Below are 16,672 nucleotides of genomic sequence, written 5' to 3' on the forward strand. Positions count from 1 at the left end.
TGTGAACAAGACCGTTTATATTTACATAGAACCAAAGAGATAAAAATGGAGGTAGAGATTTCTGCCTTCATATAAGCACCGATAGGAGCTCTGATATTGGTGAGTGACAAGGAGCAGGATCTTCAGATGTTGCAGGTAACTTGATGAAAACACTGACCCTGTAAATCTGTTTTCAAAGGAGAAATTATATATTGAGTATCATGAAGATGAGAATAAAAAATGAAACTGCCAGAGTTGTAAAATTTATGGTTTGGCCAAATATTTTGAAGGCCCCTTAGAAACAATCTTGTACAGTTAGAAAAAGGGCAGAAAGGGGGCAAATAAAATGCTGAAACCTCCAGAAGCTATATTTGACTTAGAAAAAAGGCAAGAAAGGGGTGATAGGATAGCCGCTTAGACAAAATCTTAAAGCCAGAGTCATCTAATGAACCTAAATGGTGGAAGATTCAGGGCTGATGGTCCTGCAGTTTTTCACATACTGCGTACATGATCTGTGGAATTTATAAACATAATATGTAGCTAACCCACTTGATGACTTGATGACTTTGAAAGTGATTAGGTAACTACGGGGGGGGGGGGGGAAAGGTTGCTATCAAAATGTTACTTTTGTTATCAGGGTAGTAAACATCTTAAGAGAACATGAAGGGTGGCATTCTAATGTTCTCCTTGTGGGCTTAGCACTGGGACTGGTAGGGCCACTATGGGAACAAAATACCATAACTTTGGGGATGATCAAACATATCTAATATGTAGGGCAAAAAATGTGAGGAAATGTTTGTACCAGTTTGGAAGAAAGAGATGTCACTAAATGAGCATTGAAACTCATAATCACAAGGAAGAGAACAAGGACTATATAGTATTCTTACATAGCATTCTGGTAACAGAAGATTCAACTTTAACTCTTGGTACCTGATGTACTTGTTACAATTAGTTCTCTCCTCTCTATCCCTGAAAATTATTCCATCTGAAACTCAAGACAGGGCAATCGTCAAATTTAGCCATGCTGAAACTTCTAAGTTAAACCAGGCTGTTTTGGATTGAATCTGTGGCCAAATGGTGAGGTAGTTTCCCCTCAGAACAATCCAAACTGAATGCTCTGGCCTCCCTTCATGGTTGTTGTATCTTCAGAATGTTCCATTTCTCTGCAAAATTCCAAAATGGGAGGAGCAGTCAGGGAGCGGACTGGAGTTCATTGGTTGTGTACATGCAGGGAAACAATTCCTCAACAGCCTGAAGAGCACAGCTTTGGAGAGATGTTTGTTTTCCCTTTTTACAACAAATTGGGATGTGCTAAAAATAAGGGAAAGGGAATGCCCATTGCAATGCATTGGTTGATTCTAAATGACATGTTGTCAGTGTTGGCTTGGCCCAAATAAAGTGGTCCATTTTTCAGTGCAGAAGTTAATCGGTTGTCAAGCTCCACGTAGCTGGAAAACCAAGAAGTGAGAGCCTCACAGACTTCAAAAAGGCTTATTTTGTGGCTAGTCTTGAAAACTCCATGAGTAAATTACCAGGCAGACTTGGAGTGAGTCAATTAAGGTGGAATCTCTTGGAAATGCTTTCTTCATAAGGCTCCCACCTCTGGGATGTGTTGCATCTTCTCACCTGAACCACACTCGTGCTCATCCGCCTCTTCCTTCTCCTGCTCTTCCTTCCCACAGTCTCTCACATCGCTGCACACACATACAGGAGGCAGGAGTAGCTGTGTGTAATTGAAGTATATTATTTTGTGTAAACTGCCTTGTGGAGACAGTGTGTGACAGGGGAGAGGATTCAGATAAATAGAAAAGCAAATGTCAAGGATGATATGCAAATTGTAGGGTGTTTTTTTTTTTTTTTACCCAGACATATTAATTCTTTAAAGTGGATTTCAGTCCAGAAAGAGGAATCTGCTGCAGAAGCTTTGGCAGGAAGTGTGTCCCATTGATTTTTTTGCAAATGCGCACTTAGCAGATGAGCTCCTTCCAATATTTAATGCCGGCAGCTTTTCTTTGGAGAAAATGTAATCAGTTCTGTTGCCTTAATGGCCCTTCCTTATAAAACAATAATCAGAATAATGGCCCCCTGAATTTCTTTCATCTTCTTAAAATAAAAATACAGTTTGCTCTTTCAATGATGAAAACACATTCTTACAGTCAAGACGAAGAAAAAATAGACCTAACTTTAATTTTTTCAGATCATGTGGGAAATAGTTTCCGGAAACTATGAGCAATCATTATTGGAACGATGTTTTATTCATGCCTAATCTAATGTGCAAAAATTTCATATGCCATGATTAAATATAAAATATTTAACAGTTCTCAGCAACAGAATGTACACAAGTATATAAACTAAGAACCAGATGTACAACAATCATTTCTTTGAAAACATTTAATGTCATGAATCCCAAAATTAGATTCCTTTAGTGTGTTGTAGAAATGAATAGTCTACATTGCCTATAATATTTTACCTAAGAAATGATTAAGTATAACTGTTGTTTGCAGATGGAAAAGCCATGATTTGTAAATGCAGTTAGAACTGTTCACAATGTTTTTTGAAATAAGCGTGTCAGGTTTGCTTTTGAATCAATGTTTCTTAAAGTTCTCAACATCACATAACATTAAACAGCATTTTTTTAAAAAAATGAGGATGTTCTTTTTTTAGAAACAAAAAAAGTAAAAGGATTATTGAAATAAAACATTTTAATAATCATCATTTATTTCCCCTTGTGTTTCATACATCTGTTATACATCTTAATTGGACATATAAGTTTGCGTAGGATGGCCTATTGCATCGATGTCTTGAGGGACATTGTTTAATGAAAGAGTAGACAAAACATTCAACTTACTCTGATATTTGGCATCGGTTAGAGAGAGTGATTAAAATCCACTTACCACAAACATGTGTTGAAAGGAAAAACAGCAGACGTTTCAGTGCCATTTCACGTCATAGCTCGTGTTTTCTTTCATACAAAGGTCTTCTAGTGACTTTTTCCTCGTTGTTTCAGTGTGATGTCTGAGAAGAGCTCTCAACGTCTTCATTCATGGTGGTGGGCTAAGTCCTGCTCAGGCTGAGGGGAAACATTGTTGTTCTGTGGAAAATAACTTTGGAAAATAACTTTTCGACTCCTAGCAACCACATAGATAGATTTTCTTCATGATGATCTAGACCAGTGTTGTCCAAACATGGCCACTTTAAGATGAGTGGACTTCAACTCCCAGCATGGCTGGCTGGGGAATTCTGGGACTTGAAGTCCACTCATCTTAAAGTGGCCAAGTTTGGACAACACTGATCTAAACACTCTTATGCAGCCTTCTTTTTTTCTGGAGAGTTCTTTTGAAGTTGTCTATACAGTGGTACCTCTAGTTACGAACTTAATCCATTCCGTGACTCTGGTTGCAACTCGAGTTGGTCTCAAGTCGAGGTAAAGTTTCCCATAAGGTTCAATGTAAATACGGTTAATCCGTTCCGCCCTCCGAATTTGGTCGCACCCCGAGGTAAATTTCCCCCATAAGGTTCAATGTAAATACGGCTAAACAGTTCTGAAACATATGCATTTTATTTTTAAACCTCAAAAACCTTCCAAACGCCACAAAAACCTTCCAAACGCCACAAAACACACCACAAGCCTCACCGAACGTCTCCTTGCTACTGCGATCTCACCCACAGGAAGCCGCGACCGTGTGGCAGCAGGGAAAATGGCCGCGGATCCGGTTCATAAGTAGAGGCGGAGTTCGCAAGTAGAGGTAAATTTCTGGGGCCGGACCTGGTCGTATCTTGAAAAATTCGTAAGGAGGGGCGTTCATAACTAGAGGTACCACTGTATATGGTAGTCTTTTGGGTTCAAAGAAGACACACTGTTGTCCAGTTCATCTGTAGACACGGAGATGGCTCTGCAGTCCCCAGTCTGAAAGCACAGAGTTTAGCGCAATGGGGACACTGGAAGTCCATTGTTGTAGTAACTGTGGGTGTTATTCTGTGTCTAGTAAATGTGAAATTGGTAGCAAACACATAGAGAGTTAGCAAAATGATTTTAAAAAAGAGAGATTAGAAGACAACAGAATGGGCTCTCCATAATAATTCCAGATAGGAAGCTGATTTAATAAGCTTTAATGACTTCCAGGTAAATGCATACAGAACTGTAGCCTGGGACATCGGTATTAGTTCACTGCAAACAAATGGATAAAAACTCACATAAGAGGCACACTTTCACAAATCTTGTGGCTCATTGCAGCAGAGATGGGCACTGTAGGGCTTGGCCCTACATTCCATCCAGGCTGGGGCATAGACATTTGGAGAAAACTTGGCAATCTTCAAGGATACAATTTTTAGCAGTTTAAAAATAAAGTTAGCACTCAGATCGATAGAGTGAAGCTTCTGCTAGGCTAAGGGAAGACTGCAGAGGAGAAATGTGTAACCTGGGCTTGGTCTTCTTTGTTAACATACGTGTGCCACCAGGCAATGGTAAAGAACTGGTTAAAGGAGGGAGAGTCTACCTTGCGTTTAATCAAATGTAGCCTGGGAATATTGGGCTTGAATTTCCAAAAGTCTGGGTTGCCTTCCAGAGGACTGAACCCTCTATGCATTATCTTTGAAAAGGTGCTTGGCTGAATCCTTTGCTACGCTGGCTCTGTGCTGGATCTCAGTGCTTGTTTTAGTTAATGGCCTTGTTTGGTACAATAGATTAGTTACGTGCTACCGTGTTAAAGCCTTGTGCCATGTGCCACTTGCCAGATTTTGAATGTAAAGTGCTGCCCAACCCTAAAATATCCCTTAATTTTGTGAATACCCTTTTATTACATTGCCGCGAATGAGGCTTCTGAATTATTAATGTCAATCCTCACAATACCTGTTTGTGCAGATTTTGTTATGGGGTCTGAGGCAGGTGGAAACTCAAGTATTCTCTAGATTAAAAAAAAGAGGCATTTTTGCCATGGAATTGCTTCCCTTCCAAGAAAGGGAAACATTGAGAGCAAGCTGTATCCACAGATAAGAGGATTTGTGCAAACAGAATGGCTAAATACACATTTTTCCATGGAAAATAGATTTCTTAGATGAATGAGATTTCAAGCATTCATTTCCTTTTAAAAAATGGAGTTCTTGTGATTCTAGGCGGTCTTGCGCTCAGGCATGGCCTGAGTAGCATATCGCAAGTGGGACACACCATTATTCATTTGTTTGTTAGACGTACTGTATATCCTGCATTTCCTTCAGGAGCTCAGGAAATCCCGGGCCCTCCGCTACTCAGCTGTCAGCACAGGGAAATTGCTCAATAGATGGCTAAGCCTTTGAAAATTCCTATTTTCAAGTTAGAGAAGATTCTCTACCTCTTCAGAAGAGTTTCTTATGTAGCTGAGCGGTAATCCTTTGTGAACCTTATACCATCTCCTGTAATATCAAGTTCATCATGATCTGGCATCTACCCTTGGATCAGGATAGCTTGGTGCTTCCTCCAAAACACTGTACCTTTCAGCCATCTCTTCCTCCTGTTTTTTGGTAGGCAGTACCCCCCTTTTTCATAATCTGCTGCTAAACGTTTCATAAAACTTTTAGGCTGCTTTTATCTGCTGGTTCTGTGTTATCGTTAGGCCACCGTAACTGCTCCCATTTACCTCCCAGCACGAAAAGTATTTTATTTATTTATTTAAAACATTTGTATACCAAGTCCCATTAAAAATCTCAAAGCAGTTTTTATATACGACTACTACTGTGAGACTATTACAGACACAAAAATGGAAAGACTTTGAAATACCCACAACGGAGGAATGGTTGGTGAAGATGGCGAAACTAGCAGAGATGGCAAAATTAACTTGTTTGCTTAGAGAAGGATCAACAACTACATTTTTCAGTGACCAGAAACCCCTGATGGATTTTTTGCTGAAAAAGGAGAAAAATGAACTTGTGATTTATGGGTTTGAAGATTAGAAAGGGTAGCTTATGGAAAGAAGGAAATTATAATGTAATCTTAGAGAGAGAGGGTAAAATATAAATGCATTTATAACCGCAGTCAAAAAGATTGGAAGCTGCTTCTTTATAATTTATTTCCTTCCTTCCTTCCTTCCTTCCTTCCTTCCTTCCTTCCTTCCTTCCTTCCTTCCTTCCTATTCCTATTCCTATTCCTATTTTCTTTCTTACTTATTCACTATTCTTCCTTATTTTTTTTTGTTTCTCTTCTAATATTTGTATTGTTTTTATCTTGTTAAAATTTATTCAATAAAAATTATATTTTAAAAAAATCCCAGAGCAGATTTTTGGCAGCTGTTGGTCAAGCAGGAGACTTATGTGCCTTGCACAGAGATTTACCCTTCTTTATTTTTCATAGAAATAAAGTATCTTCTTCCCAGATATATCTTTTCTTACAAAATCCATCTCTGCTTTCCACTTAAGTCAAGACTATTAATTTTTCTCCACAATCCCTCAATGCCAGCACTGAAATTGCTCCATTCTTTTGGTGATTGAAGAGTGCTTACCTTCTACTTGAACCATCAGATCGGCATCTGTGTTTTGGCTTTCCAAGGCAATCTTTCTCCTTATGGATAGTGAAAATGGATAGTGACAACCCTCACCCTTAGTTACGAGCTTGCTGAATGATGGTGCCCCTTTTAGATCCATACTCATTTTGCAAGAATAATAATAGTATCTACAGCTTTCCATCACAAAATGTTTCTACCAAGCTGTTCCAGGCAGTTACTGGAGTTCAGGTTTTTATTTCATTCAACACGCTTGACTGGACCTCTGCTCTCAGAGAGATGCGGTCTTTTCTTTTTTGCCCACTGTATGTCTGCCAGGGCCTTCTACAGGTAGTTAAGCTAGTGAGACCAACATGAAGGAGAAGTGGTTTTACCTGGACCTTTTTGCTTGATCATCACTGATTTCCAACAATCTACCAATCTACCCTGCTTAGTGGAAAGTGACCTCAGCATTCCCTGTTGATTCTGCTGGATCAGTCTCAGGATTGTAGAAGGTACAGTATGAATGACATCTGGTCATACTGGTACATGAAGAGGTACATTTGCAGGGATTCTGCGAATTCTAGAAGACTCCAAATGCAAAAGGACATACTCCGTGTGTGAATTGTGGTGGAAAACACACTGAAATAACCTGCCCAAGAGCAAGGTCCAAACAATTGTTTTATTGAATAGAGTGAGTCACCAGACCCTAAACCTAGGGGCAGAGAAGCCCAGTGTAATGTTATTTTGAGCATGTACAAGACACACACCTATAGTTTATATGACACAATAGGAGATTATGTAGGTTGTTGCTTAGTAAAGAAATTAAGATAAAAAACTCTTGTCGAGTCTTGAGTGTGAAGGGGTTCTTTGATAAATGTTGTTTCTACTTTATTAGGGAGTATACTGTATGTGGTAAGGATGTGCAGTCTTTTGCACCAATCTTGAAGGAAAGACGCCCTATAGGCTTAGCCCCATCGACTTTGGAAGTCAGATTCCAAAGTGGGTGGAGACAAGCAGTTTACAACAAGTTCTGTCTCTTAGGACTTTCCCCCACTTACCTATTGTCTCTGGGCTATGAGCAAGCAAGGGCTGTACTTAAGCGACGTCTGCTCCACATAGATGTCAAACGGATGCTGGTAAAACCGCTCAGCTTCCCATGGCAGATAGCGGGAGATGGGCTCTGGCACCAGCCGTGCATCTCACACACAGCTTAACATCCCAAATCAGAGAAGGGCCTTCACCTTAGCCGGATGTAATGCTCTCCCTTCAGCACTTCTGGCTGGAAGATATAAAAAGGCACCATTTCTACTACGAGTATGCCCTTGCGACTCAGGACAGGTAGAGATGATTGAACACGTTCTTCTGTGCTGCCAGTTTTATACAGAACCCCGAAACGCCCTAATTACCCCACTGTTGACCAGCAAAACAGGATACAGCAATCAACAGTATATGCAGATACTGTTCTAGATACTAGATTCTAGATTTATTTTATTTATTTATTTATTTATTTATTTATTTATTTATTTATTCTACATAAAGATACTTTCGGACATCAACCCTGAAAGAACACAGGAGGTTGCCAGGTTTTCTGTTTGAACCTGCCTGAGTATGGATAGCCAGCATTATCCATTGGCTACTTTTTAACCTCTCTTATGCTTTGGTGCATACATGCCATGTTAGCTATTGCACTTTTTCTTAGGTCTGACAGGGGTCTATAAGAGAAGTTTATATTTCTTAAATCCGTCTTGGATAATTTTATTGTACTATTTATAAATGTATACATGCGTACACACACACACACACACAAAACTATATGCATATGTACCTGGATTGTATTTGCATTTTATATTGCTATTACAAAGTCTATATTATCTGGATTATTAGTTTTAATTTCTTTTTCTTGCTGCATATGTGTAGACCAAGCAAGCCCTTTAGCATATTCTGATTTCATATTGTTCTTTTGTCAAATGCTCTGTCCGCTTGTACTTTTCCTAATTATCCTGATATTGACAACTTAGTTTTGGATATTTGAGTGCCAATTTCCTTGCTGGTTGACAACCGCAATAAAGATTGATTTGATTTGAAGGAAATCAGCTTTTTTCATCAAGGAATGGAGCCCAAGAATTCTCAGTCGTGGGTAGGAACTTGATTTATAACGATGCAATAGATAGGCTTTACCATCTACAAGCTAAATACTGCTCCATTAATTTGACCAATGATTTTATTTCATCTATAGATAGACATCTCACTTTACTATTAAACCAAGTCCTACATGTTTTAGCATTTGCAATGGTAAACATTTTGCTTAAACAACACTGTTTTCTGCGTAAGTCATAGATGACCATTCAAAGATATCCAGTTACATCTCCAGACATCTTTTTTCTGTAATACTTGCCACATTCCTTTGGGCTGTTTATAGATGGGAGCCTCAGACTTTAAAAAGGAGGATGCCCCAGAACATCCAGAATATTCCATGCTGTGGTAAGAATGTGCTTCAACCTGCTTGTGAGGTTGAGAGTACAACTTTACTAAACAGTCTGTCAGGCATTATTCGAGATCCCAGAAGAAAGAAATCACAACATTTCTGAAGCATATTAATTCAGTGGCAAAATAATGTCAGGATTATAATTAATATTGTTATTAATTAATATCAGGATAATTAATTTTCCATCCATCCTTATCATTGCTTAACCTTGGGAAATTATTAAGTACGAGTTAAATTCTTCAGACTTTATGAAACTAAAAATTAAACTGGAGCATACTGTAACTATCTGCGAACTATCTTTTGACATCTGAAAAATTTTAGGAGCTGAAAATATAAAACTAGGATGACAAGTCACTTCTCAGTCTCTAATAGAGAGATAATTGCAGTGTCCCATTCCACTCAGTGTTGATAAACTTTGAGTGTTCACTTGAGGACAGGAATTGGAAGGAAATGCCTATGACAGTGTTTCTCAAACTTGGTGACTTTAAGATGTGTGGACTTCAACTCCCAGAATTCCCCAGTCAGCATGCTGGCTGGGGAATTCTGGGAGTTGAAGTCCACATGTCAACATTCTAGAAGAGTTGATCAGGGCAGTGCTTTGATGGCTACACCAAAATGTAAACCAAAAGTCATGAGGTTTAGCTGTGCAGTCCATCAACTGTATCAGAATGCCAGTGTAATTCTGCTCCAAAGAAAACTGAATCAGGGGCTACCACCCACTGAGACAGGAGCACTATTGAGAATGGTGATGATGTCAATGAAAGTTGTGAGGTTTTTTGCTCCATTTTTAGGAGTGTTAAGAGTATTAAGGACACTTGCTTGCCCCCCACCCCAAGCTTCCTGCTCCTGTATCCCCTCCTTAAAAACTTCCAACCTGTCCTGCACAGCACCAAATTGCATAATTGAAATGGAGCTGAAAAATAGCTGAATGTTAGCGTCTCGATGTTAGGCTGTTGGGCAGTTTGGAGGAGTTAAGGTTGGAAATGGGAACCATATGTTCCCGGTGGTCTACCACTTTCATTTCCACTCTTTTGAAAGAAAATGAACACAAAAAATTACCACTGGAAATGGACTATTTTACAACAAATTTCAACAGCACAGTTTCCAGGCATGCAAATGGGTTGCTGGTGAGTCATGGCTGGTAAATCACAGGTTCATTCCCCACCCCCATGAAAAAAGAAATTGCTGTAAGAATATAGCTTGATATAGCAGTTCATCTCCTCCATTAATATCTCTCTCTTACACTGCAAAGGCCTATCATCTTTCAGTAAATAAATGCAAATGTATTGAAACTAAAGTTTCACAGTTTAAAATAGTGTGTACAATTAACAGCATTTTGGTCTTGAATGACTAAATTTAGGTGTTAGCTGGGCCTTTGTGAGAACTGCACTACTCAGTTCCCAGTAAAGATGCTTTCACTGAGTCTTCAGTAAGTTCAAAGCAAAGTTCTTTTATTAAGAAGTATACAGCCTCAAAGCATTGCTGAAACTAAAAAGCCCATGCATGCCAATCTTTTCTTAAGCCCCTTTTTCCTTTGTTCCCCCTTCCTAGCCCATAGTCTTTCTTTCTGGTTTCTCCTGGTCTCATGCTGGTATGACCTTGGCATTCCTGAGAACAGATAACATAGCATCTGCCTCTAACGGTCATTCTTCTGTATCTCTCTTCCCCCCTTCATGTAATGGCAGAACCGAAGCAAGCAAGCTAGGCGTAATGGATTATAATTGTGCGCCTTTTTTGAGAAGACATTCCACAACTTGGAATGACAGCCTTTTTTGAGAAGATATTCCACAACTTGGGAAAAGAAGGTCCTCTTTGAGATCAAGGAGGTACCCTAAGAAAAGCTTTGTCAGAAAATCTCAATTTATGGAAGGTCGACATGGGAGAAACTCTCATATATTTATATTCCATGCTGTTTAGAGCATTGGCATCTTAAACTTGTTTTGGAATTAGTCAGATAGACAGATTTTAATTTTGGCTTCAAGAGAATGACCTGGAAAATGTTTTCTTACTGGATCTACAAAAGAGGCTTGTTAAAGGCTTGGAGAAAGCTGTGTGATGGAATAAAGAAGAATTGAAGAGAAATCCAATCCTATGACAATATTTGATTGAATTAAAGATTAAGACCGTTAGAAGTAAAAGAAAGGAATGTAAAGTTGGTTTATTTGATCAAGATTAAAATAAGACTTTTTTTTTTTTTTTTGCAATGTTCTGGCAACCCTTTATGAACTTTTTGCTGACCCCAACATTGAAAAGTTGGTGTTCCATGGCTTTGCTTGTAGATAAGGGATGGGATATGGGATGAAGAGATATCTGTTTAACCTTATAGGGGGCAAAGAGTTATTAAATTTATTTATGCTTGTTGTGATGAAGGTTAGAAGTCACTTCTTTATATATTTCTTTTTCTTTCTTTATTCTTTCTTTTCCTTTTCTTCTTTCTTTCTTTTTCTTTTTTCTTGTGTTTTTTTATTCTTTCTTTCCATTCTCTTCTCTTTCTCTAAGTTTAGTTTGTAGTAGTTTTTACTATTGTAATTAAAATTCTTAATAAAAATTATATTTAAAAATATTTTAATATTGGCCTCATATACACAAATTCAGCCATACTGCTCAAAATTGTGATGGCTATATTTTCAGCAGTTGAAGCTTCTGGGTCATCTTCAAAGGCAACACCTGTATAACAGTAATCCAGTCCAAGAAGTTACTAGAGGAAGGATCATCATGACTAAACCTCCCATATCCAGAATCAGCTGCAGCTGCCAATTGGTGGGAATGAAAATATGTAATACTCTTTTGAGCCAGTCAGTGATCCAGGGCTACGGAAGAGTGTTTGTTTTCAACTTGGCTTCAAAAAGAACAGCTCTGTGGCCAATCCATGAACTTGTAACTATACAGAACTCTATTTCAATCTCAAAAACTGTTCAGGAGACTGCATTTCTGGCCCAAATCTTAGTTTGTACAATTTTGTCTCATCCTTCACAAAGACTGGCAGCCTAGAACAGAACCCAAGTGGTTAAGGTGATCCTTACCAGTGTGAACCTGGTGTACTTCCAGCCGCCTCTGCAGGCATGAAACCAATGCCTCCTCTCATCGTCAAGCTGCATTCTTGAAGGAACATAGAGTGGTTCTTGCTGCCCTTCCGTGCAATGGTGAAGCCGTATATTCTCACCTTTCTATGCTAGTGTCCTGGCGAGATGAATGCTTTGCTTGGCATTTCCAGCCAGTTTAATAGCTATTAACATTTAGGTCCCAGTTGAACTAATGTATTTAAGTTTTAATTCAGTATCACTGCACATGACTAATTAATTTGCTTATCCTATGTCTCAGAGCTTGTATTCTCTTTTCGTTTCTGTAGTAAATAAGAGAACATGGGTTGGTTTCTACAATATGGGGCAACCCTTTCTTTCTTTCTTTCTTTCTTTCTTTCTTTCTTTCTTTCTTTCTTTCTTTCTTTCTTTCTTTCTTTCTTTCTTTCTTTCTTATTTAAGTGATACAGCAATATAGATTGTCATCCCTCTTCCATGGGGCAGTTGAGGGGTATGAAATTCCAAGATGATGTAAAATCCTGAGGAACATGGTACTTCCTTTTCCACCAGTCAAGATCTTTGTAGAATGGGTTGCCCTATGTAGGGCAACCTGACTAGTCCCCACTAAATATATGGGGTAGGGAGGTGATGACCTGCACCATTTATTTATTTATTTTTATCAAATATAATTTTTGAAGACCACAGTTCTGAAAGAGGTCTTGCTTTGTTCCCTGTGAATGACTTTAGAATGAGGATGCAAGAGATCCTACTCTGTTCCTGTAATGACAACATTGGATTGGCACCCAGATCCTCCTATCAGCAGCAGACTCTGTTTTCATTTTTGTTTGGCCACCCAGAGCCTCATGGTGTGCAGGTGGCTATACAAATTGAATAAATGAATTCCTACTTGCAAGAATTCCTGTTCATTTATATATGAAAAAGAGCACTGGAATGAAGTTGTTGGACTTGATAAAATAAAAAAGTCTAGGGTGTGGGACTGTATTCACCAGTTATACACTGCCTTAACTGTAAGCTTGTGTCAATTTTATGGATTGAACTTCTGTAGATAATTGTAGGCTTGGTTCTTACTGTAAGACTTCAGCTTAGTGAATCTCTCTGCAAGTACTTTATGTAGCTGGCTCCAAGTTGTCCTGTAGACTGGAGTCCATCAATTATAGTATCTCATCTTGACGACTGTAATTCTTTCTGCCAAAACAGTTGTCAAACTTCAGAATTTGCCAGCTTTTTGACCGCACTGGTGATATAAATCTTTCCCTTCAAGGAACCTGGACTTCAGGGAGACAGGAATGGAGAATTAACAATAGAGAAGTCATTGATTCCCTGAATGTAAGAATTGCTTTCCAGAATGGAGCAAAACTAATTTGGGCTGCATGCATTATGTTTAGCCCAATTATAGATAGCTCTGAATTGACATTTCCATACTAAAGGAATCTTTCCAAGCCCTGTTAACTCCTGTTAACAAAGTAGGTATCTAGATGTTTATGGGACTCTTATAGACAATTACTTTTTCATTAACAGCATTAAATCCCACTCTCCTCACATAACATGAATGGTACTTTCACATTCCAGAATCCTCAGTCATAACTGAATGGAAAGTAAGGTTTTCTTTTCTACTCTTCTCTTTTCTTATGGTTTATGGAGTCAATTCTTTTTCTTTTGGAATGGCTAATAAGATTTTTTAAATGTTTTCAACTGATTCTGCTGAATTCCCTCCTGGTGAAATGAAAAATCTAGAAAATCTTCTTAATGAAGACAAAGATAAGCTCCTAATCCTAATCCATTAATACTTGCTTTTATCTATCTATCTATTCTATCATCTATCACTTATCTACTATCTAGACATATATACATATATGCATACATACATGTATACATATACATACATATACATACATACACATACAACATGCATACATATTTATGAACCTATTGCAGAAAAGCATTTATGTGAATCTAAAGCCAAACTAGATGCGTAGGAACAGCTAGGTTTGTTTATGTATTTGTCCAAATATGCATATAAATAACAGGAGGGTCTGACTTTTGCATCCAAAAGACTTACTGTGGACAGGTAGTTCCTAAAATTTTATGTACTTCCAGAAGTGAGATTGACCTTACAACCAAACGTCCCGGTGCCAGAAGTAATACTGTTAAGTAATGATAATTAATATCACTTAGATATGGTGGATCTCTCAGGTTTATTTTCTATAATATTTGTAACTTCGTTTATATACACACTAGCCAAGCAGTTCCCACCACCCAATAGATATCAGCCAGGGAGATTTGGGGAGAACTGGAGGGTTCCTGTCTTGGTTGAGAAGGAATGAGCAGGTCTGGCATGTATAGTCAAAACCTGGTTGGGGAATATGGGAGTGTGCCCCTGACAGAGATTTGCCCTTCTGAGTTTTGGATGCTTCAGCAGCTGGCCAGGGAGGAGGAGTGATGATGAAGTTGTGGGAAAACTTGGCTGTGGCCAGATCTGCAGGTGACTTGATGTGAGTTCTGTTTTTGAAGGGATAGGTTATAGACACTGCTGGTGTAGTGCCCACCTTACTGCTCAGTGACCTGATCTGCTTGATCTGCTTGTCATGCTATTAATTCCTGTGTGCTGATGGTTTCAATCTCCTTGCTCTACAGTGGCTCAGGATATCATGGCCAGCATGCCAACTATAAATGTGTCCCAGTCATAGCCAGCTTGACTCATACAGGTGACCTTATATTAGATCTAGTAATCTCCAAACAATTGGTTCATGATCTGAAAGTAGAGGACAATCAAATCAATCCTTTGACGTGGTCAGATCTTTTTCTGGATGCTCTGAAGTGCTATGGCCTCTACAGGGTTGGGGGCTAATTAAGATGGCCTGACCAAGGGACTTTATGATATTGTTGGTTTTCAATAGCTCAGGGGCTTTTTCAATTATCTGATGGACAATTCTGCCACAAACCTTGCTGATCTCTAGAATTTGGAGGCACTAAGGGTGTTGAATGAGATGATCTCAAATAGACTTTCGCCTCTGCTGATCAGGAGGGCTTCTTGGTTTACAGAGGAGTTCCAGGAAATGAAGTGGCAGAAGAGATGCCTAGACTATTGATGATGAAAAATGAGGAAGGAGTATGACTGATTACGGATATAAGCCCAAGTTCAGATGGGCTTGTCACCCTACATCATAGTGATAAGGGTGACAAAACAACATTACTTCTCTGCCTTTATTGTGTCTATACAATGATATCCAGTGGCACTGCAGATTATCTGCCCCTTTATGAGGACTGGTGGATGGGAAAATCTTCCTACTGGTTTCACTAATTTATTTGTGAAGTACTTTATGAGTAAAATTGCTCATATCTTCTCAGAGTTAGATAGCACTTGGGCAGAATTCAATTAGGCATCAATGATGGGAGGGGGGGGAATGGGGGGGCTCATTTGCAGGGCCGGGCGGAGGAATTTTCAGAGCATCTGCAGGACAAAGTCGCTCGGATTCATTCCAAGTTAGACTCTGAGCGTGGGGCAGGGTCTGGGGAGATACCGGGGGACCATTCTTACCCAGTTATCTGGGAACAGTTTGATCCTGTTGCTCCTGAGGAAGTGGACAGGGTCCTAGGGACTGTGAAGGCCACCACTTGCCATCTTGACCCATGCCCTTCCTGGCTGGTGAAAGCAGCTCGGGTGGTGACATGTAGTTGGATCCAGGTGATGGTTACTACATCCTTGCAGGAGGAAATGTTTCCAGCCGCCTTTAAGGAGGCGTTGGTGCACCCCTCCTCAAGAAACCCTCCCTGGATCCTACTGTACTGGACAACTTTCATCCAGTCTCCCACCTCCCCTTTTTGGGGAAGGTGGCTGAGAAAGTGGTGGCATCACAGCTCCAAAGGGTCCTGGAGGAAACGAATTATCTGGACCCTTATCAGTCAGGTTTCAGGCCCGGTTATGGAACGGAAACGGCATTGGTCACACTTATGGATGATCTCTGGCGGGAGTGGGATGGTGGAAGTGCAACCATCCTTGCTCTCCTTGATCTCTCAGCGGCTTTCGATACCATCGACCACGGTATCCTACTGGGACGGCTAGGGGTGGGCGGCACAGTCTTGTGCTGGTTCACCTCCTTTCTTCGGGGTCGATCCCAATCGGTGTTGATAGGGAGTGAGAGGTCCCATCCTCAGCCCCTCCTTTGTGGGGTGCCACAGGGTTCGGTTCTCTCTCCACTCCTTTTCAACATCTACGTGAAACCGCTGGGTGAGATCATCCGTCATCATGGGATGAGGTATCATCAGTATGCTGATGATACGCAGCTATACAATTCCATCCCTGGTGAAGTAAGTGATGCCGTGGGAACCCTTTCGCGGTGCCTGGAGGCTGCAAGGGTCTGGATGGGGAGCAACAGGCTTTGGCTGAAGCCTGGTAAGACGGAGTGGCTGTGGGTTAATGGCTCCTCTGTATCAGGGATTTTGTCATCTTTGGTGCTGGATAGGGTGGTGCTGCCCCAGACAGACCCAGTGCGTAATCTGGGGGTCCTCCTAGACTTACGGCTCCTGCTTGAAGAGCAGGTGGCAGCCGTGGCAAGGTGGCCTTTGCACAACTTCGGGTTGTGCATCAGTTATGTCCTTTCCTGGATCGGGATGCCCTTCGAACAGTCACTCGCACCCTTGTTATCTCCCAGATAGACTACTGCAATGCGCTCTACATGGGGCTACCCTTGAAGAGTATCCGGAAGCTACAGCTG

General features: G+C 40.1%; 1 protein-coding gene across 9 annotated transcripts in view; it reads left to right on the forward strand.

Annotated features, from left to right (window-relative positions):
- ENOX1 (ecto-NOX disulfide-thiol exchanger 1) overlaps positions 1 to 16,672 on the forward strand; it is a 394,509-nt gene that overhangs the window by 288,002 nt on the left and 89,835 nt on the right. The window lies entirely within an intron of this gene.

Source organism: Python bivittatus, unplaced genomic scaffold (genome assembly GCF_059951505.1).
Source record: "Python bivittatus isolate LINGU-HERP-01145 unplaced genomic scaffold, Pbiv_v1 ctg000210_np1212, whole genome shotgun sequence".
Taxonomy (NCBI): Eukaryota; Metazoa; Chordata; class Lepidosauria; order Squamata; family Pythonidae; genus Python; species Python bivittatus.